General features: G+C 48.9%; 42 non-coding genes and 1 pseudogene across 42 annotated transcripts in view; all 43 read left to right on the forward strand.

The window, feature by feature from the left end:
- Positions 1-95, forward strand: part of LOC140350121 (5S ribosomal RNA) — a 119-nt gene extending 24 nt beyond the window's left edge. Inside the window, exon 1 of the ribosomal RNA XR_011925020.1 lies at positions 1-95. This exon is cut by the window's left edge and continues 24 nt beyond it. This is a non-coding gene — a ribosomal RNA (5S ribosomal RNA).
- A 161-nt stretch (positions 96-256) lies between these two features.
- Positions 257-375, forward strand: LOC140350040 (5S ribosomal RNA). The gene has a single exon (XR_011924943.1). It is a non-coding gene; the product is annotated as a 5S ribosomal RNA (ribosomal RNA).
- A 155-nt stretch (positions 376-530) lies between these two features.
- On the forward strand, positions 531-649 carry LOC140350122 (5S ribosomal RNA). The gene has a single exon (XR_011925021.1). It is a non-coding gene; the product is annotated as a 5S ribosomal RNA (ribosomal RNA).
- A 161-nt stretch (positions 650-810) lies between these two features.
- LOC140349999 (5S ribosomal RNA) lies at positions 811-929 on the forward strand. Its single transcript, XR_011924904.1, has one exon. It is a non-coding gene; the product is annotated as a 5S ribosomal RNA (ribosomal RNA).
- A 164-nt stretch (positions 930-1,093) lies between these two features.
- Positions 1,094-1,212, forward strand: LOC140350213 (5S ribosomal RNA). The gene has a single exon (XR_011925105.1). It is a non-coding gene; the product is annotated as a 5S ribosomal RNA (ribosomal RNA).
- Positions 1,213-1,368: 156 nt separating this feature from the next.
- On the forward strand, positions 1,369-1,487 carry LOC140350236 (5S ribosomal RNA). The gene has a single exon (XR_011925127.1). It is a non-coding gene; the product is annotated as a 5S ribosomal RNA (ribosomal RNA).
- A 155-nt stretch (positions 1,488-1,642) lies between these two features.
- On the forward strand, positions 1,643-1,761 carry LOC140350245 (5S ribosomal RNA). Its single transcript, XR_011925135.1, has one exon. It is a non-coding gene; the product is annotated as a 5S ribosomal RNA (ribosomal RNA).
- Positions 1,762-1,916: 155 nt separating this feature from the next.
- On the forward strand, positions 1,917-2,035 carry LOC140350123 (5S ribosomal RNA). The gene has a single exon (XR_011925022.1). It is a non-coding gene; the product is annotated as a 5S ribosomal RNA (ribosomal RNA).
- Positions 2,036-2,197: 162 nt separating this feature from the next.
- On the forward strand, positions 2,198-2,316 carry LOC140350214 (5S ribosomal RNA). Its single transcript, XR_011925106.1, has one exon. It is a non-coding gene; the product is annotated as a 5S ribosomal RNA (ribosomal RNA).
- A 6,221-nt stretch (positions 2,317-8,537) lies between these two features.
- On the forward strand, positions 8,538-8,656 carry LOC140350025 (5S ribosomal RNA). The gene has a single exon (XR_011924929.1). It is a non-coding gene; the product is annotated as a 5S ribosomal RNA (ribosomal RNA).
- A 165-nt stretch (positions 8,657-8,821) lies between these two features.
- Positions 8,822-8,940, forward strand: LOC140350238 (5S ribosomal RNA). The gene has a single exon (XR_011925128.1). It is a non-coding gene; the product is annotated as a 5S ribosomal RNA (ribosomal RNA).
- A 161-nt stretch (positions 8,941-9,101) lies between these two features.
- On the forward strand, positions 9,102-9,220 carry LOC140350000 (5S ribosomal RNA). The gene has a single exon (XR_011924905.1). It is a non-coding gene; the product is annotated as a 5S ribosomal RNA (ribosomal RNA).
- A 6,188-nt stretch (positions 9,221-15,408) lies between these two features.
- On the forward strand, positions 15,409-15,527 carry LOC140350202 (5S ribosomal RNA). The gene has a single exon (XR_011925095.1). It is a non-coding gene; the product is annotated as a 5S ribosomal RNA (ribosomal RNA).
- A 160-nt stretch (positions 15,528-15,687) lies between these two features.
- Positions 15,688-15,806, forward strand: LOC140350125 (5S ribosomal RNA). Its single transcript, XR_011925023.1, has one exon. It is a non-coding gene; the product is annotated as a 5S ribosomal RNA (ribosomal RNA).
- A 161-nt stretch (positions 15,807-15,967) lies between these two features.
- LOC140350001 (5S ribosomal RNA) lies at positions 15,968-16,086 on the forward strand. Its single transcript, XR_011924906.1, has one exon. It is a non-coding gene; the product is annotated as a 5S ribosomal RNA (ribosomal RNA).
- A 164-nt stretch (positions 16,087-16,250) lies between these two features.
- On the forward strand, positions 16,251-16,369 carry LOC140350192 (5S ribosomal RNA). The gene has a single exon (XR_011925085.1). It is a non-coding gene; the product is annotated as a 5S ribosomal RNA (ribosomal RNA).
- Positions 16,370-16,524: 155 nt separating this feature from the next.
- LOC140349990 (5S ribosomal RNA) lies at positions 16,525-16,643 on the forward strand. Its single transcript, XR_011924895.1, has one exon. It is a non-coding gene; the product is annotated as a 5S ribosomal RNA (ribosomal RNA).
- Positions 16,644-16,804: 161 nt separating this feature from the next.
- LOC140350041 (5S ribosomal RNA) lies at positions 16,805-16,923 on the forward strand. Its single transcript, XR_011924944.1, has one exon. It is a non-coding gene; the product is annotated as a 5S ribosomal RNA (ribosomal RNA).
- A 155-nt stretch (positions 16,924-17,078) lies between these two features.
- Positions 17,079-17,197, forward strand: LOC140350126 (5S ribosomal RNA). The gene has a single exon (XR_011925024.1). It is a non-coding gene; the product is annotated as a 5S ribosomal RNA (ribosomal RNA).
- A 161-nt stretch (positions 17,198-17,358) lies between these two features.
- Positions 17,359-17,477, forward strand: LOC140350003 (5S ribosomal RNA). The gene has a single exon (XR_011924907.1). It is a non-coding gene; the product is annotated as a 5S ribosomal RNA (ribosomal RNA).
- A 164-nt stretch (positions 17,478-17,641) lies between these two features.
- On the forward strand, positions 17,642-17,760 carry LOC140350215 (5S ribosomal RNA). Its single transcript, XR_011925107.1, has one exon. It is a non-coding gene; the product is annotated as a 5S ribosomal RNA (ribosomal RNA).
- A 160-nt stretch (positions 17,761-17,920) lies between these two features.
- LOC140350203 (5S ribosomal RNA) lies at positions 17,921-18,039 on the forward strand. Its single transcript, XR_011925096.1, has one exon. It is a non-coding gene; the product is annotated as a 5S ribosomal RNA (ribosomal RNA).
- Positions 18,040-18,198: 159 nt separating this feature from the next.
- On the forward strand, positions 18,199-18,317 carry LOC140350128 (5S ribosomal RNA). The gene has a single exon (XR_011925026.1). It is a non-coding gene; the product is annotated as a 5S ribosomal RNA (ribosomal RNA).
- Positions 18,318-18,472: 155 nt separating this feature from the next.
- Positions 18,473-18,591, forward strand: LOC140350129 (5S ribosomal RNA). Its single transcript, XR_011925027.1, has one exon. It is a non-coding gene; the product is annotated as a 5S ribosomal RNA (ribosomal RNA).
- Positions 18,592-18,752: 161 nt separating this feature from the next.
- LOC140350042 (5S ribosomal RNA) lies at positions 18,753-18,871 on the forward strand. Its single transcript, XR_011924945.1, has one exon. It is a non-coding gene; the product is annotated as a 5S ribosomal RNA (ribosomal RNA).
- A 155-nt stretch (positions 18,872-19,026) lies between these two features.
- LOC140350130 (5S ribosomal RNA) lies at positions 19,027-19,145 on the forward strand. The gene has a single exon (XR_011925028.1). It is a non-coding gene; the product is annotated as a 5S ribosomal RNA (ribosomal RNA).
- A 155-nt stretch (positions 19,146-19,300) lies between these two features.
- On the forward strand, positions 19,301-19,419 carry LOC140350243 (5S ribosomal RNA). The gene has a single exon (XR_011925133.1). It is a non-coding gene; the product is annotated as a 5S ribosomal RNA (ribosomal RNA).
- A 155-nt stretch (positions 19,420-19,574) lies between these two features.
- On the forward strand, positions 19,575-19,693 carry LOC140350131 (5S ribosomal RNA). The gene has a single exon (XR_011925029.1). It is a non-coding gene; the product is annotated as a 5S ribosomal RNA (ribosomal RNA).
- Positions 19,694-19,854: 161 nt separating this feature from the next.
- LOC140350204 (5S ribosomal RNA) lies at positions 19,855-19,973 on the forward strand. Its single transcript, XR_011925097.1, has one exon. It is a non-coding gene; the product is annotated as a 5S ribosomal RNA (ribosomal RNA).
- A 155-nt stretch (positions 19,974-20,128) lies between these two features.
- On the forward strand, positions 20,129-20,247 carry LOC140350206 (5S ribosomal RNA). Its single transcript, XR_011925098.1, has one exon. It is a non-coding gene; the product is annotated as a 5S ribosomal RNA (ribosomal RNA).
- Positions 20,248-20,403: 156 nt separating this feature from the next.
- LOC140350132 (5S ribosomal RNA) lies at positions 20,404-20,522 on the forward strand. Its single transcript, XR_011925030.1, has one exon. It is a non-coding gene; the product is annotated as a 5S ribosomal RNA (ribosomal RNA).
- Positions 20,523-20,683: 161 nt separating this feature from the next.
- On the forward strand, positions 20,684-20,802 carry LOC140349975 (5S ribosomal RNA). The gene has a single exon (XR_011924881.1). It is a non-coding gene; the product is annotated as a 5S ribosomal RNA (ribosomal RNA).
- A 164-nt stretch (positions 20,803-20,966) lies between these two features.
- On the forward strand, positions 20,967-21,085 carry LOC140350216 (5S ribosomal RNA). Its single transcript, XR_011925108.1, has one exon. It is a non-coding gene; the product is annotated as a 5S ribosomal RNA (ribosomal RNA).
- A 160-nt stretch (positions 21,086-21,245) lies between these two features.
- On the forward strand, positions 21,246-21,364 carry LOC140350256 (5S ribosomal RNA; annotated as a pseudogene).
- A 164-nt stretch (positions 21,365-21,528) lies between these two features.
- Positions 21,529-21,647, forward strand: LOC140350133 (5S ribosomal RNA). Its single transcript, XR_011925031.1, has one exon. It is a non-coding gene; the product is annotated as a 5S ribosomal RNA (ribosomal RNA).
- A 155-nt stretch (positions 21,648-21,802) lies between these two features.
- Positions 21,803-21,921, forward strand: LOC140349926 (5S ribosomal RNA). Its single transcript, XR_011924833.1, has one exon. It is a non-coding gene; the product is annotated as a 5S ribosomal RNA (ribosomal RNA).
- Positions 21,922-22,083: 162 nt separating this feature from the next.
- Positions 22,084-22,202, forward strand: LOC140350043 (5S ribosomal RNA). Its single transcript, XR_011924946.1, has one exon. It is a non-coding gene; the product is annotated as a 5S ribosomal RNA (ribosomal RNA).
- Positions 22,203-22,357: 155 nt separating this feature from the next.
- On the forward strand, positions 22,358-22,476 carry LOC140350134 (5S ribosomal RNA). The gene has a single exon (XR_011925032.1). It is a non-coding gene; the product is annotated as a 5S ribosomal RNA (ribosomal RNA).
- A 161-nt stretch (positions 22,477-22,637) lies between these two features.
- LOC140350135 (5S ribosomal RNA) lies at positions 22,638-22,756 on the forward strand. Its single transcript, XR_011925033.1, has one exon. It is a non-coding gene; the product is annotated as a 5S ribosomal RNA (ribosomal RNA).
- Positions 22,757-22,921: 165 nt separating this feature from the next.
- On the forward strand, positions 22,922-23,040 carry LOC140350004 (5S ribosomal RNA). Its single transcript, XR_011924908.1, has one exon. It is a non-coding gene; the product is annotated as a 5S ribosomal RNA (ribosomal RNA).
- A 170-nt stretch (positions 23,041-23,210) lies between these two features.
- On the forward strand, positions 23,211-23,329 carry LOC140350217 (5S ribosomal RNA). Its single transcript, XR_011925109.1, has one exon. It is a non-coding gene; the product is annotated as a 5S ribosomal RNA (ribosomal RNA).
- A 160-nt stretch (positions 23,330-23,489) lies between these two features.
- LOC140350207 (5S ribosomal RNA) lies at positions 23,490-23,608 on the forward strand. The gene has a single exon (XR_011925099.1). It is a non-coding gene; the product is annotated as a 5S ribosomal RNA (ribosomal RNA).
- A 164-nt stretch (positions 23,609-23,772) lies between these two features.
- Positions 23,773-23,891, forward strand: LOC140350208 (5S ribosomal RNA). Its single transcript, XR_011925100.1, has one exon. It is a non-coding gene; the product is annotated as a 5S ribosomal RNA (ribosomal RNA).
- Positions 23,892-24,014: the final 123 nt, after the last annotated feature.

A 24,014-nucleotide genomic window follows, 5' to 3' on the forward strand; every position in this document is an offset into this window, starting at 1 on the left:
CAGCCCGATCTCGTTTGATCTCGGAAGCCAAGCGGGGTTGGGCCTTGTTAGTACTTGGATGGGACACCGCCTGGGAATACCAGGTGCTGTGAGCATTTTCACACTTTTTCACCTGTCAAAAAAAAAAAAAAAAAAGAAGTTTTTCATTGAGATATCCCAATTTTGACCGAGCAAGTGGCGTGAAGGTACTCTTCACGAAAAGACAGTGTTTGATGCAAAAAAAGCCATTTATACGAGTTTTGACCTGGAACATTTCGCTCACGGCCATACCACCCTGGAACAGCCCGATCTCGTTTGATCTCGGAAGCCAAGCGGGGTTGGGCCTTGTTAGTACTTGGATGGGAGACCGCCTGGGAATACCAGGTGCTGTGAGCATTTTCACACTTTTTCACCTGTCAAAAAAAAAAAAGAAGTTTTTCATTGAGATATCCCAATTTTGACCGAGCAAGTGGCGTGAAGGTACTCTTCACGAAAAGACAGTGTTTGATGCAAAAAAAGCCATTTATACGAGTTTTGACCTGGAACATTTCGCTCACGGCCATACCACCCTGGAACAGCCCGATCTCGTTTGATCTCGGAAGCCAAGCGGGGTTGGGCCTTGTTAGTACTTGGATGGGACACCGCCTGGGAATACCAGGTGCTGTGAGCATTTTCAAACTTTTTCACCTGTCAAAAAAAAAAAAAAAAAAGAAGTTTTTCATTGAGATATCCCAATTTTGACCGAGCAAGTGGCGTGAAGGTACTCTTCACGAAAAGACAGTGTTTGATGCAAAAAAATCCATTTATACGAGTTTTGACCTGGAACATTTCGCTCACGGCCATACCACCCTGGACCAGCCCGATCTCGTCTGATCTCGGAAGCCAAGCAGGGTTGGGCCTGGTTAGTACTTGGATGGGAGCCCGCCTGGGAATACCAGGTGCTGTGAGCATTTTCACACTTTTTCACCTGTCAAAAAAAAAAAAAAAAAAAAAGAAGTTTTTCATTGAGATATCCCAATTTTGACCGAGCAAGTGGCGTGAAGGTACTCTTCACGAAAAGACAGTGTTCGATGCAAAAAAAGCCATTTATACGAGTTTTGACCTGGAACATTTCGCTCACGTCCATACCACCCTGGACCAGCCCGATCTCGTCTGATCTCGGAAGCCAAGCAGGGTTGTGCCTGGTTAGTACTTGGATGGGAGACCGCCTGGGAATACCAGGTGCTGTGAGCATTTTCACACTTTTTCACCTGTCAAAAAAAAAAAAAGAAGTTTTTCATTGAGATATCCCAATTTTGACCGAGCAAGTGGCGTGAAGGTACTCTTCACGAAAAGACAGTGTTTGATGCAAAAAAAGCCATTTATACGAGTTTTGACTTGGAACATTTCGCTCACGGCCATACCACCCTGGACCAGCCCGATCTCGTTTGATCTCGGAAGCCAAGCGGGGTTGGGCCTTGTTAGTACTTGGATGGGACACCGCCTGGGAATACCAGGTGCTGTGAGCATTTTCACACTTTTTCACCTGTCAAAAAAAAAAAAGAAGTTTTTCATTGAGATATCCCAATTTTGACCGAGCAAGTGGCGTGAAGGTACTCTTCACGAAAAGACAGTGTTTGATGCAAAAAAAGCCATTTATACGAGTTTTGACCTGGAACATTTCGCTCACGGCCATACCACCCTGGAACAGCCCGATCTCGTTTGATCTCGGAAGCCAAGCGGGGTTGGGGCTGGTTAGTACTTGGATGGGAGCCCGCCTGGGAATACCAGGTGCTGTGAGCATTTTCACACTTTTTCACCTGTCAAAAAAAAAAAAGAAGTTTTTCATTGAGATATCCCAATTTTGACCGAGCAAGTGGCGTGAAGGTACTCTTCACGAAAAGACAGTGTTTGATGCAAAAAAAGCCATTTATACGGGTTTTGACCTGGAACATTTCGCTCACGGCCATACCACCCTGGAACAGCCCGATCTCGTTTGATCTCGGAAGCCAAGCGGGGTTGGGCCTTGTTAGTACTTGGATGGGACACCGCCTGGGAATACCAGGTGCTGTGAGCATTTTCAAACTTTTTCACCTGTCAAAAAAAAAAAAAAAAAAAGAAGTTTTTCATTGAGATATCCCAATTTTGACCGAGCAAGTGGCGTGAAGGTACTCTTCACGAAAAGACAGTGTTCGATGCAAAAAAAGCCATTTATACGAGTTTTGACCTGGAACATTTCGCTCACGTCCATACCACCCTGGACCAGCCCGATCTCGTCTGATCTCGGAAGCCAAGCAGGGTTGTGCCTGGTTAGTACTTGGATGGGAGACCGCCTGGGAATACCAGGTGCTGTGAGCATTTTCACACTTTTTCACCTGTCAAAAAAAAAAAAAAAAAAAAAGAAGTTTTTCATTGAGATATCCCAATTTTGACCGAGCAAGTGGCGTGAAGGTACTCTTCACGAAAAGACAGTGTTTGATGCAAAAAAAGCCATTTATACGAGTTTTGACCTGGAACATTTCGCTCACGGCCATACCACCCTGGACCAGCCCCTTTGCAATCAGTGCAGGTGCGTGCAATTTGTGGTGTGCTGCATGGTCTGGAGCTGGAGGTTTGGGAGTTTTTTTTGAGTTTTTAATCGTTATTTTGGTCATTTTCATTTACTTTTTTCAGTTCTTTTGTTTGTTCCCCTCCCAGTAAACTTACTGGGAGGTGGATTTTTTGTTTTTTGTGAGCATGGCTCAAAGGACGGACAACACGGCATCGGACACTGGAATGGACACGACAAAGGCAAGACAAAGTTTGAAAGAATCTGTAAATAATAGAAAGAACGAAGAAAGAAGAATGAAATTTATGAAAGAACTCACTGTGGTGTTGGAGTTGACGGAGGGAGCACAAATCACGCCACTAGCTTTTTTGAAATCGACTCAGGAGGTGTGCGGCTCCATAGTAGCGTGCAGACTCATCTCGAAGGACAAATATGAAGTAACCGTCAGTACCACTAAAGCGAAGGAGCGGCTCCTGGACGGGTACTGCATTGGAGGAGTCAGGGTTCACGCCCGTGACATCTCGGTGGATGAGCTGGTCGTGTCCTTCATGGGGCTGCCGGCTTATATCGAGGACGAGGAGATCCTGGCCAAGCTCTACGCCTGGGGGGTCTCTGCGGTCTCCGAGGTGAGGAGGAGAATGTGGCCGGGGACGAACGTGGCGGACGGCACCAGGTTTGTACGGGTAAGGTTCACGGACACGGTGCAGTCCTTACCGTATTCTGTCAGGTTTGACACCGCGGGGGGCCCCGAGTACTTCAGGGTAATACACGACAGGCAGGTGCGGGTGTGTAGGGGGTGTCTCCAGCCTGGCCATATTCTGAGGGAGTGCCCTGACTTTCTGTGCCGCAACTGCGGGAGCCAGGGGCATTACGCGCGCGAGTGCGTCGCGCAGCGGGCCCCGAAGTGCAGAGAGTGCCGCATGTTCCGCCACTTATGTCCGTGTGGTGCGGGTGACAGAGAGGAGGACAGAGGGGAGGACAGAGGGGAGGACAGGGAGGACGCCATTGGAGGAGAGAGCAGTGACGTGGCCCAGAACGTGCCCGCAACTGCTCTCTCCGAAGTAGAGGAGTTTTTGGAGGAGGAGGCTGTGGAGGAGTCAGGGGAGCCAGAGGTGTCTGGCTCCTCTTGCTCCTCTGACTCCTCAGACGAGGAGGCGCCCGTCGCACTGGAGATGGTGCTCGGCTCAGCGCTGGCGTCTGGGAAGGTGGGAGCAGGACAAACTGCTCCTCCTGACCAGAGGGAGGGGACTCGTGAGGGTCCAACTCCTAAGCCCGTGGAGGAAGAGGCTGAACCCGGGAGGAGGATGGGTGCGGGACAGGCCCCGCATCTTACCTCCAAAGGGGGGGACATCACCACAGGGCTGGGTGATGATCCCAAGCTCCAGTCGGACGGTGGTAAGAGGGGACAGGTGGAGAAAAAGGAAAAGAAAGGGGCAAGACGCAGGAAGCAGGTGGCAGGAGACGGAGAGGGCGCTGCTGCTGAGAGCGGCTCTGCCTCCTCCGTTCCAACCACTTCAAAAGCGCCAGCAGAAAGCTCCATCAACCCACCATCCTCCACACGCAGCTCTGCCCCACGAGGTGAGCTCGAGACTGTTTTTAATGATGACTTCATGGATTTCTCCACCCGTGAAGTCAGAAAAAGAGTGTGGCAGTCGGATGCGACGGGCGCCAAAAAGAAGTCTAAATAAAAGATGGGTTACATCCTCCAAGGTCTCCTCTTAATGGCGTTCTCCTTGTCCTCTTGGAACGCAGGCGGCCTGCGGAGCCCAGTGCGGATGCAGAGCGCGTTACACTTTTCCAAGTGGGACGTGCTCTGCATCCAAGAAACGCACTGGGATGTCAGCCACGCGCAACAAGTGCGGAGCATGGGAGTAGGCTCTGTATTTTGGGCCCTGGGCACGGCGTGCTCGCGCGGTGTGGCCACGGTGGTGAGGCCTGGTGTCTTAGGCCAACCCACCCTGGTACACGCCGACCCAGAGGGCTCCTTCCTGGTCCTGGACTTCACGGACACAGTGAAGTTCAGACTAATTAACATCTACGCCCCGAACGATGATGGTCTGAGGAGGCAATTCTTCAAAAAAATATTTCGCTTTGCGAACGACAATACAATCATAATCGGTGACTTTAATACAACACTTTGCAAGACAGACATCGGCATTAACAACTCTTTTAAAAACAGCACTGCCAGGACAGCCCTGTTGGAAGAAGCCGCCAGCAGGAACCTGACGGAGGTGTGGCGGTTCGTCCACCCCTTCCTGAAGGATTTCTCCAGGCGGCAGGTCGTCCAGGGCGTCCTGAAGCAGTCCCGCATTGACCTCTGTTTTGCCTCCTCAGACCTGGCACAGAGAGTCAGTGGTGCTTCCTACAAGTGGTCAGGCTTGAGTGATCACTCCACTTTAGATATTTATTTTGGGTTAGTTTCATCACCGAGGAATGGAGGACTGTGGGTCCTAAACAGCTCCATCCTCGGTGATGAAACTTTTTGTAGGAAAATGGACTTTTTGTTTGATGTATTTGACATGGAGCTGGAGCTGATCGACAGCGTGGTCGATTGGTGGCCGACGGCAAAAACACGCATTAAAAAGCTCTGTGTCAATTACAGCAAACACAAGGCGTGGCTGTCGACCAGGAGGGAGACCGCTCTCCGCCAGCGCCTGCAGGTCCTGGACCAGGGCGCAGCTTCCACCACTGGCCCTGTGGATCCAGAGTACCTGGTGGTGCGCGCTGAGCTGGAGCAGCTGGAGGTAAGTAGGTGTCAGGGTGCAATTTTGAGGGCAAAAGCCAGACACACAGTCGAAGGAGAACGCTCGACAGCGTTCTTCTTCGGCTGTGAGAAGGTTACACAGGGAAAGATGCACATAGATAAGTTGATAGATAAGACAGGTAAGATTGTTTCCGAGGTAAGTGAGGTTTTAGAGACAGCGCAGGATTTCTATAGTAGGCTTTTTAGTTCAGACGGAGTGGCAGAGCAGGCTTTAGACCAGGCTGTAGGTGCTCTGGAGCGCACACTGAGCAGGGAGGCTAGGGAGCTGTGCGACGCGCCTCTGTCTCTCATGGAGATAGAGGCTGCAGTCAAGAGTTTAAATACAGGAAAAAGCCCCGGAGAGGACGGACTAACCTGTGAGTTTTTCAAGCGTTTCGCTTCCAGGTTAGCTCCGATCCTACTCCTATTATATCAGGATTTTGAGAGTGAGAGTAGAGTTGGCGATGGTTTTGCGATGAGTGTCGTCACTCTGCTTTTTAAGAAGGGCGACAGGAGCAGCCTCGCCAACTACAGGCCCATTAGCCTTTTGAACGTAGACTATAAAATTTTAGCAAAGGTATTAGCAGGTAGGTTAAAGCGTGTGATTGGATCCGTCATACACCCCTCGCAGGCCTACAGCGTCCCCGGGAGGGACATCTCAGACACAGTTTTGTCTCTGAGATATCTCCTTCGGCAGATGCACGCGACCGGTGGTATTCACGTTAGTGTAGACTTTAACAAGGCGTTCGACAGAGTTGAGCATTCGTTCCTCTGGACTGTATTAGGTAAGTTAGGTTTCGGTGAACGGTTTGTTAATTGGCTACAGCTCATCTATTCCTTTGCGGTCAGTAAGGTCAAAGTCAACGGGTTTCTAACTGACTCTTTCCCCTTAAAAAGATCAGTCAGGCAGGGCTGTCCCCTCTCGTCGCTCCTCTACAGCATCGCCGCTGAGCCTTTGGCGGCCATGTTGAGGGCGGACGCGGCGGTGAGGGGACTGACCACGCCTGCGGGTAGGGAAGTCAAAATTTTTCAGTACGCAGATGACACGAATCTGATCCTCCGAGACGTGGAGAGCCTGAACGCCTCTCTCCACGTGCTCAATGTTTACGGCCTCGCTTCAGGGGCCAAAATCAATTTCGATAAAACCACGGTTAAATTTTGCGGCAGCGTCACGCCTGTTCCTCTCCCTGTCCAGCTCCGGGAGGCCGGGGACTCCTACAAGGTCCTCGGCGTCCCCCTGGGCAGAGACGAGGAGGCGTGTCGTACTGCACTTTGGTCGCCTTTGTGCGAGAAAATTACAGCGCGCTTGAATTTTTGGAGACGTCGTAATCTGACATTAAAAGGTAAAGTCTTAGTTGTAAATTCTTTGTGCATGTCCATGTTGAACCATGCACTCTCCGTGTACGGCCTGCCGGGGGTCTATGCTAACAAATTAAGGTTAGTGATAAACCACTTTTTGTGGAATCGTGAGAGGGGCTTTATTGCACATAAGGTTATGATAGGTGAGTACGATCAGGGAGGTTTAAAGTTAGCAGATTTAGAGTTAAGGAAGAAGGCCTTCAGGCTGAAAACAATTCGGAAATTTCTAGACGTTGAGGTAGATGCTCCATGGAAGGATTATATAGGTGAGTTTGTTAATAGTCTAGGTAAGTTTGGTGTTTATAATTTGTGTTTGTTGCCCCCTGTTTCGGTCCTGGAAGGCCTCCCCCCCTTCGAGAGGGAACTCTTGGAGGCGTGGAGGACTTTCAGGCCCCTGACTGTGGCGGTTCCAGACAGCGGTGAGGGTCTCGCGCACATGCCCCTCCGTCATAACCCTGACTTGCTCTCCGCTCCCCCCGGGAAGCGCGAGTGCATGATCAGTGGGGCGATGGAGGAGGCTGGGCTGGAATATGTAGGTAAGGTATTTGACGTGAAAGGTAATTTTAGTGTAGATTACATAGGGAAGTGTTTTAGGTTAGCAGGTAAAGTGTTTAGGAAAAAGTATATTAGTGGTATGGTAAGTATTTTTAACAGGAATCTGGTCAGGCATTGGGGAAGCACTTTGGGCCAAATGGGGAGCACGACAGGTAAGTTGAATTTTAATGTATTTGTTAGCACGGGGAGGTTTAGGATTTTCACAGACCTACCCACCCGCATCCTGTATCAGTTGTTGTTGCCAGGAGTGCTCGGGCGTCCCGCCTCGGAACACAAATGGTCATTAACATTCCCCGCACGCACCATCGCAACCATCTGGGCCAACATCTTTAATTGGTACACCCCACATAACGTAGGTCATTTTGACTTCAGATTTAGACACAGGATCGTCTTTACATCCGCAGCACTGCACGCATTTCTACCCGACAGCTACGCTGCGGACTGCCCCGTGTGCCACGGACCCCCCGAGACCCTGGAGCACATGCTGTACACCTGCCCGGCCGTCCGCCCGTTCTGGTCCCGACTGCAGGACCTCCTCGCTCGGAGGCTGTCCTGGAGGCTCCCACCGCCGGCGGCCCTAGGAGGGGACGACCAGGAGCCCTGGCTCCTCCTCTTTGGTCCCGGACAGAGTCGCTCTGGAGCCAACACCCATCTCGCCCGACTAACCCTCTCCATAGCCCGGTACACATTATATCTCAACAGGAACATCCATCTCCGTGACAATAAAACAGCAGCACCCTGGCCCATCTTCAAAGGACTCTTGGCCGCACACCTCCGACACCTCCACATGGCAGCAGAGCACCGGTTCATCACCCACCTCGTCCCCCACAACACCCTGATCCACCTCACACCCTCTGGAAACCTGGACATCCTCTTCTGACCCCGGCATCACCCCCCCCAACCACGGCATCACCCCCCATCACTGAAGAATGTTTGGAGAATGATTGTGTGTTTGATTTTCTGTAATTTTTTGTCTCGTCTCCCCCTGCCCTTGTGTATCCTATTCCCTTGCCCTTGTGTGTCATGTATGTCTGTACATTCATGTAAATACATGTAAATACTTGTTTTAAGATGTTTTTGATAATAAAAGATAAAAAAAAAAAAAAAAAAAAGACCAGCCCGATCTCGTCTGATCTCGGAAGCCAAGCAGGGTTGGGGCTGGTTAGTACTTGGATGGGAGCCCGCCTGGGAATACCAGGTGCTGTGAGCATTTTCACACTTTTTCACCTGTCAAAAAAAAAAAAAAAAAAAAAGAAGTTTTTCATTGAGATATCCCAATTTTGACCGAGCAAGTGGCGTGAAGGTACTCTTCACGAAAAGACAGTGTTTGATGCAAAAAAAGCCATTTATACGGGTTTTGACCTGGAACATTTCGCTCACGGCCATACCACCCTGGACCCGCCCGATCTCGTCTGATCTCGGAAGCCAAGCGGGGTTGGGCCTTGTTAGTACTTGGATGGGACACCGCCTGGGAATACCAGGTGCTGTGAGCATTTTCAAACTTTTTCACCTGTCAAAAAAAAAAAAAAAAAAAGAAGTAGTTTTTCATTGAGATATCCCAATTTTGACCGAGCAAGTGGCGTGAAGGTACTCTTCACGAAAAGACAGTGTTTGATGCAAAAAAAGCCATTTATACGAGTTTTGACCTGGAACATTTCGCTCACGGCCATACCACCCTGGACCAGCCCGATCTCGTTTGATCTCGGAAGCCAAGCGGGGTTGGGCCTTGTTAGTACTTGGATGGGACACCGCCTGGGAATACCAGGTGCTGTGAGCATTTTCACACTTTTTCACCTGTCAAAAAAAAAAAAAAAAAAGAAGTTTTTCATTGAGATATCCCAATTTTGACCGAGCAAGTGGCGTGAAGGTACTCTTCACGAAAAGACAGTGTTTGATGCAAAAAAATCCATTTATACGAGTTTTGACCTGGAACATTTCGCTCACGGCCATACCACCCTGGACCAGCCCGATCTCGTCTGATCTCGGAAGCCAAGCAGGGTTGGGCCTGGTTAGTACTTGGATGGGAGCCCGCCTGGGAATACCAGGTGCTGTGAGCATTTTCACACTTTTTCACCTGTCAAAAAAAAAAAAAAAAAAAAAGAAGTTTTTCATTGAGATATCCCAATTTTGACCGAGCAAGTGGCGTGAAGGTACTCTTCACGAAAAGACAGTGTTCGATGCAAAAAAAGCCATTTATACGAGTTTTGACCTGGAACATTTCGCTCACGGCCATACCACCCTGGAACAGCCCCTTTGCAATCAGTGCAGGTGCGTGCAATTTGTGGTGTGCTGCATGGTCTGGAGCTGGAGGTTTGGGAGTTTTTTTTGAGTTTTTAATCGTTATTTTGGTCATTTTCATTTACTTTTTTCAGTTCTTTTGTTTGTTCCCCTCCCAGTAAACTTACTGGGAGGTGGATTTTTTGTTTTTTGTGAGCATGGCTCAAAGGACGGACAACACGGCATCGGACACTGGAATGGACACGACAAAGGCAAGACAAAGTTTGAAAGAATCTGTAAATAATAGAAAGAACGAAGAAAGAAGAATGAAATTTATGAAAGAACTCACTGTGGTGTTGGAGTTGACGGAGGGAGCACAAATCACGCCACTAGCTTTTTTGAAATCGACTCAGGAGGTGTGCGGCTCCATAGTAGCGTGCAGACTCATCTCGAAGGACAAATATGAAGTAACCGTCAGTACCACTAAAGCGAAGGAGCGGCTCCTGGACGGGTACTGCATTGGAGGAGTCAGGGTTCACGCCCGTGACATCTCGGTGGATGAGCTGGTCGTGTCCTTCATGGGGCTGCCGGCTTATATCGAGGACGAGGAGATCCTGGCCAAGCTCTACGCCTGGGGGGTCTCTGCGGTCTCCGAGGTGAGGAGGAGAATGTGGCCGGGGACGAACGTGGCGGACGGCACCAGGTTTGTACGGGTAAGGTTCACGGACACGGTGCAGTCCTTACCGTATTCTGTCAGGTTTGACACCGCGGGGGGCCCCGAGTACTTCAGGGTAATACACGACAGGCAGGTGCGGGTGTGTAGGGGGTGTCTCCAGCCTGGCCATATTCTGAGGGAGTGCCCTGACTTTCTGTGCCGCAACTGCGGGAGCCAGGGGCATTACGCGCGCGAGTGCGTCGCGCAGCGGGCCCCGAAGTGCAGAGAGTGCCGCATGTTCCGCCACTTATGTCCGTGTGGTGCGGGTGACAGAGAGGAGGACAGAGGGGAGGACAGAGGGGAGGACAGGGAGGACGCCATTGGAGGAGAGAGCAGTGACGTGGCCCAGAACGTGCCCGCAACTGCTCTCTCCGAAATAGAGGAGTTTTTGGAGGAGGAGGCTGTGGAGGAGTCAGGGGAGCCAGAGGTGTCTGGCTCCTCTTGCTCCTCTGACTCCTCAGACGAGGAGGCGTCCGTCGCACTGGAGATGGTGCTCGGCTCAGCGCTGGCGTCTGGGAAGGTGGGAGCAGGACAAACTGCTCCTCCTGACCAGAGGGAGGGGACTCGTGAGGGTCCAACTCCTAAGCCCGTGGAGGAAGAGGCTGAACCCGGGAGGAGGATGGGTGCGGGACAGGCCCCGCATCTTACCTCCAAAGGGGGGGACATCACCACAGGGCTGGGTGATGATCCCAAGCTCCAGTCGGACGGTGGTAAGAGGGGACAGGTGGAGAAGAAGGATAAGAAAGGGGCAAGACGCAGGAAGCAGGTGGCAGGAGACGGAGAGGGCGCTGCTGCTGAGAGCGGCTCTGCCTCCTCCGTTCCAACCACCTCAAAAGCGCCAGCAGAAAGCTCCATCAACCCACCATCCTCCACACGCAGCTCTGCCCCACGAGGTGAGCTCGAGACTGTTTTTAATGATGACTTCATGGATTTCTCCACCCGTGAAGTCAGAAAAAGAGTGTGGCAGTCGGATGCGACGGGCGCCAAAAAGAAGTCTAAATAAAAGATGGGTTACATCCTCCAAGGTCTCCTCTTAATGGCGTTCTCCTTGTCCTCTTGGAACGCAGGCGGCCTGCGGAGCCCAGTGCGGATGCAGAGCGCGTTACACTTTTCCAAGTGGGACGTGCTCTGCATCCAAGAAACGCACTGGGATGTCAGCCACGCGCAACAAGTGCGGAGCATGGGAGTGGGCTCTGTATTTTGGGCCCTGGGCACGGCGTGCTCGCGCGGTGTGGCCACGGTGGTGAGGCCTGGTGTCTTAGGCCAACCCACCCTGGTACACGCCGACCCAGAGGGCTCCTTCCTGGTCCTGGACTTCACGGACACAGTGAAGTTCAGACTAATTAACATCTACGCCCCGAACGATGATGGTCTGAGGAGGCAATTCTTCAAAAAAATATTTCGCTTTGCGAACGACAATACAATCATAATCGGTGACTTTAATACAACACTTTGCAAGACAGACATCGGCATTAACAACTCTTTTAAAAACAGCACTGCCAGGACAGCCCTGTTGGAAGAAGCCGCCAGCAGGAACCTGACGGAGGTGTGGCGGTTCGTCCACCCCTTCCTGAAGGATTTCTCCAGGCGGCAGGTCGTCCAGGGCGTCCTGAAGCAGTCCCGCATTGACCTCTGTTTTGCCTCCTCAGACCTGGCACAGAGAGTCAGTGGTGCTTCCTACAAGTGGTCAGGCTTGAGTGATCACTCCACTTTAGATATTTATTTTGGGTTAGTTTCATCACCGAGGAATGGAGGACTGTGGGTCCTAAACAGCTCCATCCTCGGTGATGAAACTTTTTGTAGGAAAATGGACTTTTTGTTTGATGTATTTGACATGGAGCTGGAGCTGATCGACAGCGTGGTCGATTGGTGGCCGACGGCAAAAACACGCATTAAAAAGCTCTGTGTCAATTACAGCAAACACAAGGCGTGGCTGTCGACCAGGAGGGAGACCGCTCTCCGCCAGCGCCTGCAGGTCCTGGACCAGGGCGCAGCTTCCACCACTGGCCCTGTGGATCCAGAGTACCTGGTGGTGCGCGCTGAGCTGGAGCAGCTGGAGGTAAGTAGGTGTCAGGGTGCAATTTTGAGGGCAAAAGCCAGACACACAGTCGAAGGAGAACGCTCGACAGCGTTCTTCTTCGGCTGTGAGAAGGTTACACAGGGAAAGATGCACATAGATAAGTTGATAGATAAGACAGGTAAGATTGTTTCCGAGGTAAGTGAGGTTTTAGAGACAGCGCAGGATTTCTATAGTAGGCTTTTTAGTTCAGACGGAGTGGCAGAGCAGGCTTTAGACCAGGCTGTAGGTGCTCTGGAGCGCACACTGAGCAGGGAGGATAGGGAGCTGTGCGACGCGCCTCTGTCTCTCATGGAGATAGAGGCTGCAGTCAAGAGTTTAAATACAGGGAAAAGCCCCGGAGAGGACGGACTAACCTGTGAGTTTTTCAAGCGTTTCGCTTCCAGGTTAGCTCCGATCCTACTCCTATTATATCAGGATTTTGAGAGTGAGAGTAGAGTTGGCGATGGTTTTGCGATGAGTGTCGTCACTCTGCTTTTTAAGAAGGGCGACAGGAGCAGCCTCGCCAACTACAGGCCCATTAGCCTTTTGAACGTAGACTATAAAATTTTAGCAAAGGTATTAGCAGGTAGGTTAAAGCGTGTGATTGGATCCGTCATACACCCCTCGCAGGCCTACAGCGTCCCCGGGAGGGACATCTCAGACACAGTTTTGTCTCTGAGATATCTCCTTCGGCAGATGCACGCGACCGGTGGTATTCACGTTAGTGTAGACTTTAACAAGGCGTTCGACAGAGTTGAGCATTCGTTCCTCTGGACTGTATTAGGTAAGTTAGGTTTCGGCGAACGGTTTGTTAATTGGCTACAGCTCATCTATTCCTTTGCGGTCAGTAAGGTCAAAGTCAACGGGTTTCTAACTGACTCTTTCCCCTTAAAAAGATCAGTCAGGCAGGGCTGTCCCCTCTCGTCGCTCCTCTACAGCATCGCCGCTGAGCCTTTGGCGGCCATGTTGAGGGCGGACGCGGCGGTGAGGGGACTGACCACGCCTGCGGGTAGGGAAGTCAAAATTTTTCAGTACGCAGATGACACGAATCTGATCCTCCGAGACGTGGAGAGCCTGAACGCCTCTCTCCACGTGCTCAATGTTTACGGCCTCGCTTCAGGGGCCAAAATCAATTTCGATAAAACCACGGTTAAATTTTGCGGCAGCGTCACGCCTGTTCCTCTCCCTGTCCAGCTCCGGGAGGCGGGGGACTCCTACAAGGTCCTCGGCGTCCCCCTGGGCAGAGACGAGGAGGCGTGTCGTACTGCACTTTGGTCGCCTTTGTGCGAGAAAATTACAGCGCGCTTGAATTTTTGGAGACGTCGTAATCTGACATTAAAAGGTAAAGTCTTAGTTGTAAATTCTTTGTGCATGTCCATGTTGAACCATGCACTCTCCGTGTACGGCCTGCCGGGGGTCTATGCTAACAAATTAAGGTTAGTGATAAACCACTTTTTGTGGAATCGTGAGAGGGGCTTTATTGCACATAAGGTTATGATAGGTGAGTACGATCAGGGAGGTTTAAAGTTAGCAGATTTAGAGTTAAGGAAGAAGGCCTTCAGGCTGAAAACAATTCGGAAATTTCTAGACGTTGAGGTAGATGCTCCATGGAAGGATTATATAGGTGAGTTTGTTAATAGTCTAGGTAAGTTTGGTGTTTATAATTTGTGTTTGTTGCCCCCTGTTTCGGTCCTGGAGGGCCTCCCCCCCTTCGAGAGGGAACTCTTGGAGGCGTGGAGGACTTTCAGGCCCCTGACTGTGGCGGTTCCAGACAGCGGTGAGGGTCTCGCGCACATGCCCCTCCGTCATAACCCTGACTTGCTCTCCGCTCCCCCCGGGAAGCGCGAGTGCATGATCAGTGGGGCGATGGAGGAGGCTGGGCTGGAATATGTAGGTAAGGTATTTGACGTGAAAGGTAATTTTAGTGTAGATTACATAGGGAAGTGTTTTAGGTTAGCAGGTAAAGTGTTTAGGAGAAAGTATATTAGTGGTATGGTAAGTATTTTTAACAGGAATCTGGTCAGGCATTGGGGAAGCACTTTGGGCCAAATGGGGAGCACGACAGGTAAGTTGAATTTTAATGTATTTGTTAGCACGGGGAGGTTTAGGATTTTCACAGACCTACCCACCCGCATCCTGTATCAGTTGTTGTTGCCGGGAGTGCTCGGGCGTCCCGCCTCGGAACACAAATGGTCATTAACATTCCCCGCACGCACCATCGCAACCATCTGGGCCAACATCTTTAATTGGTACACCCCACATAACGTAGGTCATTTTGACTTCAGATTTAGACACAGGATCGTCTTTACATCCGCAGCACTGCACGCATTTCTTCCCGACAGCTACGCTGCGGACTGCCCCGTGTGCCACGGACCCCCCGAGACCCTGGAGCACATGCTGTACACCTGCCCGGCCGTCCGCCCGTTCTGGTCCCGACTGCAGGACCTCCTCGCTCGGAGGCTGTCCTGGAGGCTCTCACCGCCGGCGGCCCTAGGAGGGGACGACCAGGAGCCCTGGCTCCTCCTCTTTGGTCCCGGACAGAGTCGCTCTGGAGCCAACACCCATCTCGCCCGACTAACCCTCTCCATAGCCCGGTACACATTATATCTCAACAGGAACATCCATCTCCGTGACAATAAAACAGCAGCACCCTGGCCCATCTTCAAAGGACTCTTGGCCGCACACCTCCGACACCTCCACATGGCAGCAGAGCACCGGTTCATCACCCACCTCGTCCCCCACAACACCCTGATCCACCTCACACCCTCTGGAAACCTGGACATCCTCTTCTGACCCCGGCATCACCCCCCATCACTGAAGAATGTTTCGAGAATGATTGTGTGTTTGATTTTCTGTAATTTTTTGTCTCGTCTCCCCTTGCCCTTGTGTATCCCATTCCCTTGCCCTTGTGTGTCATGTATGTCTGTACATTCATGTAAATATATGTAAATACTTGTTTTAAGATGTTTTTGATAATAAAAGATAAAAAAAAAAAAGACCAGCCCGATCTCGTCTGATCTCGGAAGCCAAGCAGGGTTGTGCCTGGTTAGTACTTGGATGGGAGACCGCCTGGGAATACCAGGTGCTGTGAGCATTTTCACACTTTTTCACCTGTCAAAAAAAAAAAAAAAAAGAAGTTTTTCATTGAGATATCCCAATTTTGACCGAGCAAGTGGCGTGAAGGTACTCTTCACGAAAAGACAGTGTTTGATGCAAAAAAAGCCATTTATACGAGTTTTGACCTGGAACATTTCGCTCACGGCCATACCACCCTGGACCAGCCCGATCTCGTCTGATCTCGGAAGCCAAGCAGGGTTGGGGCTGGTTAGTACTTGGATGGGAGCCCGCCTGGGAATACCAGGTGCTGTGAGCATTTTCACACTTTTTCACCTGTCAAAAAAAAAAAAAAAAAGAAGTTTTTCATTGAGATATCCCAATTTTGACCGAGCAAGTGGCGTGAAGGTACTCTTCACGAAAAGACAGTGTTTGATGCAAAAAAAGCCATTTATACGAGTTTTGACCTGGAACATTTCGCTCACGGCCATACCACCCTGGAACAGCCCGATCTCGTTTGATCTCGGAAGCCAAGCGGGGTTGGGCCTTGTTAGTACTTGGATGGGACACCGCCTGGGAATACCAGGTGCTGTGAGCATTTTCAAACTTTTTCACCTGTCAAAAAAAAAAAAAAAAAAGAAGTTTTTCATTGAGATATCCCAATTTTGACCGAGCAAGTGGCGTGAAGGTACTCTTCACGAAAAGACAGTGTTTGATGCAAAAAAATCCATTTATACGAGTTTTGACCTGGAACATTTCGCTCACGGCCATACCACCCTGGACCAGCCCGATCTCGTCTGATCTCGGAAGCCAAGCAGGGTTGGGCCTGGTTAGTACTTGGATGGGAGCCCGCCTGGGAATACCAGGTGCTGTGAGCATTTTCACACTTTTTCACCTGTCAAAAAAAAAAAAAAAAAAAAAGAAGTTTTTCATTGAGATATCCCAATTTTGACCGAGCAAGTGGCGTGAAGGTACTCTTCACGAAAAGACAGTGTTTGATGCAAAAAAAGCCATTTATACGAGTTTTGACCTGGAACATTTCGCTCACGGCCATACCACCCTGGACCAGCCCGATCTCGTCTGATCTCGGAAGCCAAGCGGGGTTGGGCCTTGTTAGTACTTGGATGGGACACCGCCTGGGAATACCAGGTGCTGTGAGCATTTTCACACTTTTTCACCTGTCAAAAAAAAAAAAGAAGTTTTTCATTGAGATATCCCAATTTTGACCGAGCAAGTGGCGTGAAGGTACTCTTCACGAAAAGACAGTGTTTGATGCAAAAAAAGCCATTTATACGAGTTTTGACCTGGAACATTTCGCTCACGGCCATACCACCCTGGACCAGCCCGATCTCGTCTGATCTCGGAAGCCAAGCGGGGTTGGGCCTGGTTAGTACTTGGATGGGAGACCGCCTGGGAGTACCAGGTGCTGTGAGCATTTTCACACTTTTTCACCTGTCAAAAAAAAAAAAAAAAAAGAAGTTTTTCATTGAGATATCCCAATTTTGACCGAGCAAGTGGCGTGAAGGTACTCTTCACGAAAAGACAGTGTTTGATGCAAAAAAAGCCATTTATACGAGTTTTGACCTGGAACATTTCGCTCACGGCCATACCACCCTGGAACAGCCCGATCTCGTTTGATCTCGGAAGCCAAGCGGGGTTGGGCCTTGTTAGTACTTGGATGGGAGACCGCCTGGGAATACCAGGTGCTGTGAGCATTTTCACACTTTTTCACCTGTCAAAAAAAAAAAAGAAGTTTTTCATTGAGATATCCCAATTTTGACCGAGCAAGTGGCGTGAAGGTACTCTTCACGAAAAGACAGTGTTTGATGCAAAAAAAGCCATTTATACGAGTTTTGACCTGGAACATTTCGCTCACGGCCATACCACCCTGGAACAGCCCGATCTCGTTTGATCTCGGAAGCCAAGCGGGGTTGGGCCTTGTTAGTACTTGGATGGGACACCGCCTGGGAATACCAGGTGCTGTGAGCATTTTCAAACTTTTTCACCTGTCAAAAAAAAAAAAAAAAAAGAAGTTTTTCATTGAGATATCCCAATTTTGACCGAGCAAGTGGCGTGAAGGTACTCTTCACGAAAAGACAGTGTTTGATGCAAAAAAATCCATTTATACGAGTTTTGACCTGGAACATTTCGCTCACGGCCATACCACCCTGGACCAGCCCGATCTCGTCTGATCTCGGAAGCCAAGCAGGGTTGGGCCTGGTTAGTACTTGGATGGGAGCCCGCCTGGGAATACCAGGTGCTGTGAGCATTTTCACACTTTTTCACCTGTCAAAAAAAAAAAAAAAAAAAAAGAAGTTTTTCATTGAGATATCCCAATTTTAACCGAGCAAGTGGCGTGAAGGTACTCTTCACGAAAAGACAGTGTTCGATGCAAAAAAAGCCATTTATACGAGTTTTGACCTGGAACATTTCGCTCACGTCCATACCACCCTGGACCAGCCCGATCTCGTCTGATCTCGGAAGCCAAGCAGGGTTGTGCCTGGTTAGTACTTGGATGGGAGACCGCCTGGGAATACCAGGTGCTGTGAGCATTTTCACACTTTTTCACCTGTCAAAAAAAAAAAAAAAAAGAAGTTTTTCATTGAGATATCCCAATTTTGACCGAGCAAGTGGCGTGAAGGTACTCTTCACGAAAAGACAGTGTTTGATGCAAAAAAAGCCATTTATACGAGTTTTGACCTGGAACATTTCGCTCACGGCCATACCACCCTGGACCAGCCCGATCTCGTCTGATCTCGGAAGCCAAGCAGGGTTGGGGCTGGTTAGTACTTGGATGGGAGCCCGCCTGGGAATACCAGGTGCTGTGAGCATTTTCACACTTTTTCACCTGTCAAAAAAAAAAAAAAAAGAAGTTTTTCATTGAGATATCCCAATTTTGACCGAGCAAGTGGCGTGAAGGTACTCTTCACGAAAAGACAGTGTTTGATGCAAAAAAAGCCATTTATACGAGTTTTGACCTGGAACATTTGGCTCACGGCCATACCACCCTGGAACAGCCCGATCTCGTTTGATCTCGGAAGCCAAGCGGGGTTGGGCCTTGTTAGTACTTGGATGGGACACCGCCTGGGAATACCAGGTGCTGTGAGCATTTTCACACTTTTTCACCTGTCAAAAAAAAAAAAGAAGTTTTTCATTGAGATATCCCAATTTTGACCGAGCAAGTGGCGTGAAGGTACTCTTCACGAAAAGACAGTGTTTGATGCAAAAAAAGCCATTTATACGAGTTTTGACCTGGAACATTTCGCTCACGGCCATACCACCCTGGAACAGCCCGATCTCGTTTGATCTCGGAAGCCAAGCGGGGTTGGGCCTTGTTAGTACTTGGATGGGACACCGCCTGGGAATACCAGGTGCTGTGAGCATTTTCACACTTTTTCACCTGTCAAAAAAAAAAAAAAAAAAGAAGTTTTTCATTGAGATATCCCAATTTTGACCGAGCAAGTGGCGTGAAGGTACTCTTTACGAAAAGACAGTGTTTGATGCAAAAAAAGCCATTTATACGAGTTTTGACCTGGAACATTTCGCTCACGGCCATACCACCCTGGAACAGCCCGATCTCGTTTGATCTCGGAAGCCAAGCGGGGTTGGGCCTTGTTAGTACTTGGATGGGAGACCGCCTGGGAATACCAGGTGCTGTGAGCATTTTCACACTTTTTCACCTGTCAAAAAAAAAAAAAAAGTTTTTCATTGAGATATCCCAATTTTGACCGAGCAAGTGGCGTGAAGGTACTCTTCACGAAAAGACAGTGTTTGATGCAAAAAAAGCCATTTATACGAGTTTTGACCTGGAACATTTCGCTCACGGCCATACCACCCTGGAACAGCCCGATCTCGTTTGATCTCGGAAGCCAAGCGGGGTTGGGCCTTGTTAGTACTTGGATGGGACACCGCCTGGGAATACCAGGTGCTGTGAGCATTTTCACACTTTTTCACCTGTCAAAAAAAAAAAAAAAGTTTTTCATTGAGATATCCCAATTTTGACCGAGCAAGTGGCGTGAAGGTACTCTTCACGAAAAGACAGTGTTTGATGCAAAAAAAGCCATTTATACGAGTTTTGACCTGGAACATTTCGCTCACGGCCATACCACCCTGGAACAGCCCGATCTCGTTTGATCTCGGAAGCCAAGCGGGGTTGGGCCTTGTTAGTACTTGGATGGGAGACCGCCTGGAAATACCAGGTGCTGTGAGCATTTTCACACTTTTTCACCTGTCAAAAAAAAAAAAAAAGTTTTTCATTGAGATATCCCAATTTTGACCGAGCAAGTGGCGTGAAGGTACTCTTCACGAAAAGACAGTGTTTGATGCAAAAAAAGCCATTTATACGAGTTTTGACCTGGAACATTTCGCTCACGGCCATACCACCCTGGAACAGCCCGATCTCGTTTGATCTCGGAAGCCAAGCGGGGTTGGGCCTTGTTAGTACTTGGATGGGACACCGCCTGGGAATACCAGGTGCTGTGAGCATTTTCAAACTTTTTCACCTGTCAAAAAAAAAAAAAAAAAAGAAGTTTTTCATTGAGATATCCCAATTTTGACCGAGCAAGTGGCGTGAAGGTACTCTTCACAAAAAGACAGTGTTTGATGCAAAAAAAGCCATTTATACGAGTTTTGACCTGGAACATTTCGCTCACGGCCATACCACCCTGGACCAGCCCGATCTCGTCTGATCTCGGAAGCCAAGCAGGGTTGGGGCTGGTTAGTACTTGGATGGGAGCCCGCCTGGGAATACCAGGTGCTGTGAGCATTTTCACACTTTTTCACCTGTCAAAAAAAAAAAAGAAGTTTTTCATTGAGATATCCCAATTTTGACCGAGCAAGTGGCGTGAAGGTACTCTTCACGAAAAGACAGTGTTTGATGCAAAAAAAGCCATTTATACGAGTTTTGACCTGGAACATTTCGCTCACGGCCATACCACCCTGGACCAGCCCGATCTCGTCTGATCTCGGAAGCCAAGCAGGGTTGGGGCTGGTTAGTACTTGGATGGGAGCCCGCCTGGGAATACCAGGTGCTGTGAGCATTTTCACACTTTTTCACCTGTCAAAAAAAAAAGAAGAAGTTTTTCATTGAGATATCCCAATTTTGACCGAGCAAGTGGCGTGAAGGTACTCTTCACGAAAAGACAGTGTTTGATGCAAAAAAAGCCATTTATACGAGTTTTGACCTGGAACATTTCGCTCACGGCCATACCACCCTGGAACAGCCCGATCTCGTTTGATCTCGGAAGCCAAGCGGGGTTGGGCCTTGTTAGTACTTGGATGGGACACCGCCTGGGAATACCAGGTGCTGTGAGCATTTTCAAACTTTTTCACCTGTCAAAAAAAAAAAAAAAAAAGAAGTTTTTCATTGAGATATCCCAATTTTGACCGAGCAAGTGGCGTGAAGGTACTCTTCACGAAAAGACAGTGTTTGATGCAAAAAAATCCATTTATACGAGTTTTGACCTGGAACATTTCGCTCATGGCCATACCACCCTGGACCAGCCCGATCTCGTCTGATCTCGGAAGCCAAGCAGGGTTGGGCCTGGTTAGTACTTGGATGGGAGACCGCCTGGGAATACCAGGTGCTGTGAGCATTTTCACACTTTTTCACCTGTCAAAAAAAAAAAAAAAAAAAAAGAAGTTTTTCATTGAGATATCCCAATTTTGACCGAGCAAGTGGCGTGAAGGTACTCTTCACGAAAAGACAGTGTTCGATGCAAAAAAAGCCATTTATACGAGTTTTGACCTGGAACATTTCGCTCACGTCCATACCACCCTGGACCAGCCCGATCTCGTCTGATCTCGGAAGCCAAGCAGGGTTGTGCCTGGTTAGTACTTGGATGGGAGACCGCCTGGGAATACCAGGTGCTGTGAGCATTTTCACACTTTTTCACCTGTCAAAAAAAAAAAAAAAAAGAAGTTTTTCATTGAGATATCCCAATTTTGACCGAGCAAGTGGCGTGAAGGTACTCTTCACGAAAAGACAGTGTTTGATGCAAAAAAAGCCATTTATACGAGTTTTGACCTGGAACATTTCGCTCACGGCCAGACCACCCTGGACCAGCCCGATCTCGTCTGATCTCGGAAGCCAAGCAGGGTTGGGGCTGGTTAGTACTTGGATGGGAGCCCGCCTGGGAATACCAGGTGCTGTGAGCATTTTCACACTTTTTCACCTGTCAAAAAAAAAAAAAAAAAAAAAGAAGTTTTTCATTGAGATATCCCAATTTTGACCGAGCAAGTGGCGTGAAGGTACTCTTCACGAAAAGACAGTGTTTGATGCAAAAAAAGCCATTTATACGAGTTCTGACCTGGAACATTTGGCTCACGGCCATACCACCCTGGAACAGCCCGATCTCGTTTGATCTCGGAAGCCAAGCGGGGTTGGGCCTTGTTAGTACTTGGATGGGACACCGCCTGGGAATACCAGGTGCTGTGAGCATTTTCACACTTTTTCACCTGTCAAAAAAAAAAAAGAAGTTTTTCATTGAGATATCCCAATTTTGACCGAGCAAGTGGCGTGAAGGTACTCTTCACGAAAAGACAGTGTTTGATGCAAAAAAAGCCATTTATACGAGTTTTGACCTGGAACATTTCGCTCACGGCCATACCACCCTGGACCAGCCCGATCTCGTCTGATCTCGGAAGCCAAGCAGGGTTGGGCCTGGTTAGTACTTGGATGGGAGACCGCCTGGGAATACCAGGTGCTGTGAGCATTTTCACACTTTTTCACCTGTCAAAAAAAAAAAAAAAAAAAGAAGTTTTTCATTGAGATATCCCAATTTTGACCGAGCAAGTGGCGTGAAGGTACTCTTCACGAAAAGACAGTGTTTGATGCAAAAAAAGCCATTTATACGAGTTTTGACCTGGAACATTTCGCTCACGGCCATACCACCCTGGAACAGCCCGATCTCGTTTGATCTCGGAAGCCAAGCGGGGTTGGGCCTTGTTAGTACTTGGATGGGAGACCGCCTGGGAATACCAGGTGCTGTGAGCATTTTCACACTTTTTCACCTGTCAAAAAAAAAAAAGACGTTTTTCATTGAGATATCCCAATTTTGACCGAGCAAGTGGCGTGAAGGTACTCTTCACGAAAAGACAGTGTTTGATGCAAAAAAAGCCATTTATACGAGTTTTGACCTGGAACATTTCGCTCACGGCCATACCACCCTGGAACAGCCCGATCTCGTTTGATCTCGGAAGCCAAGCGGGGTTGGGCCTTGTTAGTACTTGGATGGGACACCGCCTGGGAATACCAGGTGCTGTGAGCATTTTCAAACTTTTTCACCTGTCAAAAAAAAAAAAAAAAAAGAAGTTTTTCATTGAGATATCCCAATTTTGACCGAGCAAGTGGCGTGAAGGTACTCTTCACGAAAAGACAGTGTTTGATGCAAAAAAAGCCATTTATACGAGTTTTGACCTGGAACATTTCGCTCACGGCCATACCACCCTGGAACAGCCCGATCTCGTTTGATCTCGGAAGCCAAGCGGGGTTGGGCCTTGTTAGTACTTGGATGGGACACCGCCTGGGAATACCAGGTGCTGTGAGCATTTTCACACTTTTTCACCCGTCAAAAAAAAGAAAAAAAAAAAAAGAAGTTTTTCATTGAGATATCCCAATTTTGACCGAGCAAGTGGCGTGAAGGTACTCTTCACGAAAAGACAGTGTTTGATGCAAAAAAATCCATTTATACGAGTTTTGACCTGGAACATTTCGCTCACGGCCATACCACCCTGGACCAGCCCGATCTCGTCTGATCTCGGAAGCCAAGCAGGGTTGGGCCTGGTTAGTACTTGGATGGGAGCCCGCCTGGGAATACCAGGTGCTGTGAGCATTTTCACACTTTTTCACCTGTCAAAAAAAAAAAAAAAAAAAAAAAAAAAGAAGTTTTTCATTGAGATATCCCAATTTTGACCGAGCAAGTGGCGTGAAGGTACTCTTCACGAAAAGACAGTGTTCGATGCAAAAAAAGCCATTTATACGAGTTTTGACCTGGAACATTTCGCTCACGTCCATACCACCCTGGACCAGCCCGATCTCGTCTGATCTCGGAAGCCAAGCAGGGTTGTGCCTGGTTAGTACTTGGATGGGAGACCGCCTGGGAATACCAGGTGCTGTGAGCATTTTCACACTTTTTCACCTGTCAAAAAAAAAAAAAAAAAGAAGTTTTTCATTGAGATATCCCAATTTTGACCGAGCAAGTGGCGTGAAGGTACTCTTCACGAAAAGACAGTGTTTGATGCAAAAAAAGCCATTTATACGAGTTTTGACCTGGAACATTTCGCTCACGGCCATACCACCCTGGACCAGCCCGATCTCGTCTGATCTCGGAAGCCAAGCAGGGTTGGGGCTGGTTAGTACTTGGATGGGAGCCCGCCTGGGAATACCAGGTGCTGTGAGCATTTTCACACTTTTTCACCTGTCAAAAAAAAAAAAAAAAAAAAAGAAGTTTTTCATTGAGATATCACAATTTTGACCGAGCAAGTGGCGTGAAGGTACTCTTCACGAAAAGACAGTGTTTGATGCAAAAAAAGCCATTTATACGAGTTTTGACCTGGAACATTTCGCTCACGGCCATACCACCCTGGACCAGCCCGATCTCGTCTGATCTCGGAAGCCAAGCAGGGTTGGGGCTGGTTAGTACTTGGATGGGAGCCCGCCTGGGAATACCAGGTGCTGTGAGCATTTTCACACTTTTTCACCTGTCAAAAAAAAAAAAAAAAAAAAAGAAGTTTTTCATTGAGATATCCCAATTTTGACCGAGCAAGTGGCGTGAAGGTACTCTTCACGAAAAGACAGTGTTTGATG

The sequence above is a fragment of the Eucyclogobius newberryi genome, unplaced genomic scaffold (genome assembly GCF_026437365.1).
Source record: "Eucyclogobius newberryi isolate DKJ021-1_F unplaced genomic scaffold, fEucNew1.0.hap1 SCAF_7, whole genome shotgun sequence".
NCBI lineage: Eukaryota > Metazoa > Chordata > Actinopteri > Gobiiformes > Gobiidae > Eucyclogobius > Eucyclogobius newberryi.